The sequence below is a fragment of the Nannospalax galili genome, unplaced genomic scaffold, assembly GCF_000622305.1.
Source record: "Nannospalax galili isolate Female #2095 unplaced genomic scaffold, S.galili_v1.0 scaffold888, whole genome shotgun sequence".
Taxonomy (NCBI): Eukaryota; Metazoa; Chordata; class Mammalia; order Rodentia; family Spalacidae; genus Nannospalax; species Nannospalax galili.
Window position 1 is genome coordinate 1,884,692 of NW_008357921.1, and position 6,119 is coordinate 1,890,810.

At 43.8% G+C, this 6,119-nt stretch overlaps 1 pseudogene; it reads left to right on the top strand.

The window, feature by feature from the left end:
* Positions 1-535: 535 nt before the first annotated feature.
* Positions 536-1,996, top strand: LOC103752023 (annotated as a pseudogene).
* The last annotated feature ends 4,123 nt before the right edge of the window (positions 1,997-6,119 follow it).

Genomic DNA, 6,119 nt, shown 5'->3' on the forward strand with positions numbered 1-6,119 from the left:
GACTCTAAGACCAGCAATCAAGAAGTCTAGCTTGAAGTCTCCTTCTCCCACCTGTGACACACCACCTCAGGACTCCCCTGATAGGTAAATCGAGTAAATTGGGACAAAGCACCAGGACACAAACAAGCACTCCGGCAGGGTAGGGTTTATTGGCAGAGAAAGCACACAGGACAGCCCCAAACTTGGGCTTAAGAGAAGCTGTCAGCTCATGGGCTGTCAGCTGGGAGCTTTTGGGGGGCTGGGCTAGGGAGTACACAAAGTGGGAAAAATTATTTGAAGCGGAGGGGTCTAGATTTTGTCAGGAAGAAGCCGTTTCTGCTGAGACAGTCTCTTACATTAACCAGATCTTGAGATTAAGGGGGTCTACACATTGTGAAACTTATCAGGGGAAGCAGCTTGTACTGAGACAGCTCTTATATCAGTGGCCCCCTAGCTTTAAGGGGTCTACACATTGTGAAACTTTACTGCACTGGGGGAGGGTCATCTTCAGACCTGGACTCTAATACTTCCTTTCCCCTACCCTGAGTCTGCCACCATGGCTACCAAGGAAGCAGGCTTTGAGGATGAAGTGGAAGAACATGTGATCAATGAGGAGTAGGAATTATGGGGGAAAACCACCCCTTTTCCTCATGATCTGGTAATGATCCATGCTCTGGACTGGCCCAGCTTATCGCCCAGTGGCTTCCAGATGTAATCAGACCTGAAGGGGAAGATTTCAGCATTCACTAATGTGTCCTGGGGACACCCACATGGGATAAACTAAACCATCTTGTGACAGTGTCCTAACAATGATGCTCAGTTTAATGCATCACTCTACTACCATGAAAAAGAAGAATTTGGAGGTTTGGCTCTTGTAAGTGGTAAAATTGAAATAGAAATCAAGATCAACCATGAAGGAAAAGTAAATAGGACCTGTTACACGCCCCAGAACACTTGCGTCACTGCAGCAAAGGCTTCATCCAGTGATGTTCTTATTTTTATTACAGAGAGTATCCTTCTAAACCAGACCCTTCTGCAGAGTATGACCCAGACTTGCATCTCTGTGGAGATCTGAAGGAAGGCTGTGGGCTTTCTTGGAAACCGAACCTCACTGTATACTAACTGAGTGCTTCAGACAACCATACATCTGCCTAGGGGACATCAGTGCAGTACCAAAGGAAGAGAAAGTGGTGGACACAAAGTCTCTCTTTTTAAAAAAAAATATTTTATTTATTGCTTTTATTTTATGTGGTGTATTGCCTGCAAGTATGTAAGTGCACCCATACCATGCAATGTCCATGGAGGTCAGAAGAGGTGTCAGATCCCCTGGAACTGGAGTTATGGATGGTTGTTAGCTGCCACATGGGTCCTCTGCAAGAGCAACAAGTGTTCTTAATTGCTGAGCCATCTCTCCAGCCCATAAACACCATCTTTATAGGACACACAGCAGTAGGAGATGACATTTTCCTGGCATTTGCTCCATGAGTCTCTGTTTGGGTCAGTTGCTGATAATCAGAAACTTGAGAGATAACACTCCCAAACCAAGCCATGTAGTTGATGCTCACACTGCTGAAGTGAACCGCTTGTCATTCAGTCCTTACGGTGAGTTCATTTGTGCCACAGGATCAAACTGACAAGACTGTTGCCTTGTGGGAGCTGAGAAATCTGAAACTCAAGTAGCATTCCTTTGAATCATGTAGGATGAAATATTCCAAGTTCAGTGGTCACCTCACAACGAGACTAGTTTGGCTTCTAGTGGTACCGACTGTAGACTGAATGTCTGAGATTTGAGTAAAATTGGAGAGGAACAGTTCCCAGAAGATGCAGGCCCACAAGAGTTGTTTATTCATGGCGGCCACACTGCCAAGACATCTGAATTCTCCTGAAATCCCTACAAATCTTGGGTGTTTTGTTTTGTATCAGAAGACAATATCATGCAAGTGTGGCAGATGGCAGAGAACATTTGTAATGATGGAGACCTCAAGGAAGTATGGACCCAGAAGGACAAAGATGCTAGGCATGTCTACACTTGATTTTAGACTCCCCCTGTTTTCCCCTGAACCCTGAGAGACACAGACTTTGTTCAGTTCTCCCTCTATGATAGGTGCCACCAGTAATACTGTGAGCCCAAACAGTGGGTGTTTTCTAAATCTTAACTAGAAGTCTAAATTCAACAAGGCCACAGACTTATGTTTAAATTTTCTTCAGGAATTTTCTAGTAACAAACCTAGGTCTAAAGTAGCTTCAGAAGCCAGGCATATTAAGTGTGATTAGTTTTCTTCTTAATCTATATTCCCAAGTGTTTCAGACTCTAAGTAACGGCTAGAGTGATTAATGAATAGAGAGCCAAGTAAGGTATGTGTTGGAGCCATGATTGCAAGCTGTCACTTTTACTCAGGAGTCAGGGGAGGGTCAAGTCCTAGATTCCTACTCTCTGTTCTCATGCCTGGATCTCCAGGGTACATTTTCCTATGTGGTCCTGTCTCCTCTTGGTTTCTTCAGTTAAGATCACATGTCCCTCCTTTCCCGTATGTTTTTGCTTATTAGTGTATTTCTTCAACTGTTTTCACATCGTTTTTCTTTCTGTGAAATGGTTTTTGTTATGTTTTTTTTTTTAAAAAAATGGGGGGCTGGAGAGATGGCTCAGCGGTTAAAAGCACTGACTGCTCTTGCAGAGGACCTGGGTTCAATTCCCAGCATCCTCTTCTGAACTCTGTGGCATTGCACGACACAGGTGCACTCACATACATGCAGGCAATACACTCATACACATAAAATAAAGATAATAAATTTTAAAAATTAAAAAAAAACTAAAAACCTGGGACCATTAAGTTGTAAAAATGAATGTTTTTACTTGGCAGTTGTACCACAGGTGAACTATCAAGTTGAGAAGAGTGAATTGATGGGTTTTGTTTTTAAAATTAAATTAATCCTTGGTAAGAGGCTTTTTTTCTGAGTTAGTTCTACCGCAAAATTTGATACCATTTCTATTTTGGTTGACCTGTCTCACCATCAGGCCTATTACTCTCCATGACTAACTATGTAACTGCTTGCAATGGAATAAATTGCTTTTCTAAATAAAAGAGAAGTCCAGAGACTAAGTCCCAGCACAAAGATACTTGCACATCCATATTTTTTTTTTGTAAATGGAACCAGACTTCATGCCTATCAATAGATGAATGAATAAAGAAAATGTGGTCCGCAGACAGTGGAATTTTATTCAGCCATAAAGAAAAGCAAAATCATGACATTTGCCAGAAAAGGGACAAAACTGCCAATATTACATTAGTTAAGGTGATCCAGATTCAGGAAGACAAACAGCACTTGTTTTCCTCTTACATGTGGATCCTACTTTTATAGTGTGTATATAAGGGGATGTATGCATAGGTTGTAAAGCCAGAAAGGGACCATGAGAGGGAAAGAGAAGCCTTCGGGAGGTGGCTACGTAGGGGACCAAGAGAGCAACAGAATTCACGTCACACGAAAGTGGGATGGAAGTGTAGCTGTCAGTTTTATAGAGGAACACAAGTGATAAAATGACACATATCAAAAACGAATCTGTTAGATCACATGGTATGATTTGGGTTGTCCAACAATGGCTGTCTTCACATTGGAGAAATGGAGAACCTGGTAGCTGCTCAGTCCACAAGGCTGGGTGCTTGAGCAGTCCCAACCTAGCACCTGAGGTCTGGAGGACTCTGGAGGAGCCAACTGGCCTTTCCAGTCCATGTTGAAAGACTGAAGAAGTTGGGTTCTGATGCCAGTGAAGGGTGGCAGCGACAGCAGCAGCGGCAGTGACAGAGTGGGTGCACTCATCAACAAGAGGTGAAGCGGAGAGGCTTAAAAAGCATCAGATTTTCTCTAAGACTTCACAATGGAATCACTGCCAGAGATGCTGTCCACTCTGGGGAAAGCCTTCCCTACTCCGTTCATCTTTCCAGGAAATACCCTCTTTCTCCCTCCCACATCCAGTCAAGTTGACAACCAAGATTGACCATCACAGAGGGCTACTGGAGAGAAGGAGGGGGACCATAGGGGCAGGGCAGGAGGACAAGAGGAGGAGAGTAAGGGATGCAGACCAAGAAAACCAAAGCGTGTATGAACTGCTATAACAAAACTAATTACTTTGCAAGCTAATTTAAAAAGTTCACCTAAGCAGTGGCCTGGCCTGCCACACCAGTATCTGAACATCCAAACCCAGGCTCTGGAATCTAAGTTCAGGGGCCCTGGTCAAGGTCAGTAGGCACAGCTTTGGTTCTCCTCTGGCCCTGGGAGAGTTCCTGAGTCAGGGACTTGGGTGCTGATCTTGTTCTGACCTGGACCCCCAATCTGACACTGAGACCTTGGCTCCTGGGGTCTTCTCAGTCAGCATCTTTTAACCTTCAAGCTCAGTGACTACCTCTCTCACATGCTGTCTGTGCCCACCCAGAACTTCAGGCCTTGATCTGTCACCTGTTTTCCCCGGGGGCTGGAATGGGTAGCTGAGTCCATGTTCTTATCACGAACACTGATTCTCCTACAAGGCTACTAACCACCTAAGCTCTGTGGAAACACTCTATCCCCTTGGCTAGACCACCTTGACACCTTTTGACAACCCAGATGACTCCCATTCTCCAGAGTCACTGTCAACACAACTAGCCTCCAGATCCCCCTTCACTGATAGCTGGCATTCTTCTTGTTCCTCCTAGCCACATTTTTCTTATCATGTCTAGTCTATAGATGCAGTTAATAGTTCCATGTCAAGCAGGCCACAAGGTATTCCCAGTGTGATAGTTCATTTTAAATGTCAACTTGTCACAACTTAGTATTACCTGAGCAGAGAGCCTGTAGAATTGCCTACCTCAGGTTGTGGGAGATTGTGGGAGTGGTCTGGATTGCCTTAATTGATGGGGGAAGACCCACCCCAAATATGGGCTGCACCTTCTGGCAGTAGTCCAGATGAAAAAGACATGGCAGAAGGAAGATTATTCACCCTTTGCTCTCTTGGCGTTCCCTACAGCTGCCAAGTTATTTTACTGTGCTGCTGATGCTGATTCCTTTGCTGATATTGGAACCAGATTTTCCAGCCTTCTAATATGGACTGAGGGCCATTGGCTCTCCAGGAACTCTCCAGGCCTTGGGTATCAAAGGCATCAGATTGGGACTGCTGAGGCACCCAGTCTTGTGGACTGAACAATTACCAGATTCTTGACCTCTCCGGCGTGTGACAGTTGTTGTTTGACTATTCGACTCTATTGTGTAAGTTGATTTAATAAATTATTATTATTATTTATTTGGTCTTTTTGAGACAGGGTCTCCCTGTAGCCCCAGCTGGCCTAGAATTTGCTATGTAGACCAGGCTGGCCTCGAACTCACAAAGATCTGCCTGCCACTGCCTCCTGAGTGCTGGGATTAAAGGCCTGTGCCACTACACCCTGCCTGATTTAATAAATTCTTAAATTTATCATCTATCTATCTATCTATCTATCCATCTATCTATCTATCTATCATCTTATCATCTATCTATCTATCTATCTATCTATCTATCTATCTATCTATCTATATCTATCATCTATCATCCATCATCTATCTATCTATTATCTATCTATCATCATTTTATCTTCTTATATCTATCTATCTATCATTTTATCATCTATCTATCTATCTATCATCTATCTAGTTTTTCATTCTATCAGTTCTGTTCCTCTAGAGAACCCAACTAATATACCTACTAGTCTAGCTGAGGACTCAGAGCCACACCTCTTATATAAGGCTGCACATCCACTGTGTTATAAGTGGATGGTGTTCCCTGGTTCTGTGTACATGTGGGTCTGCATCCTAACCCTTCTGCTAGGATGTTTCTGTAAATATTGACCAAGTTAACTTGAGCATAGTAGACCCCATATGACTCTCGGGTCTCACTGAGTCAATTCTGTGCTCCCAAGGGGATATTTTTCTTTCCTGCTCCTGTTCCTCCTCCTCCCCTTCCTCCTTCTCCTCCTTCTGCTCCTACACCCTATTAGTCAGGGTTCTCTAAAGAAACAGAACCAGTAGAATGAATATATGTATAGAGATTTTTCAGCTTAGTTCACAGGATAGAGTCCGAGTACTCCAACAATGGCTGCACCATACTGGAGAGGCTGAGAATCCGTAGTCGCTCA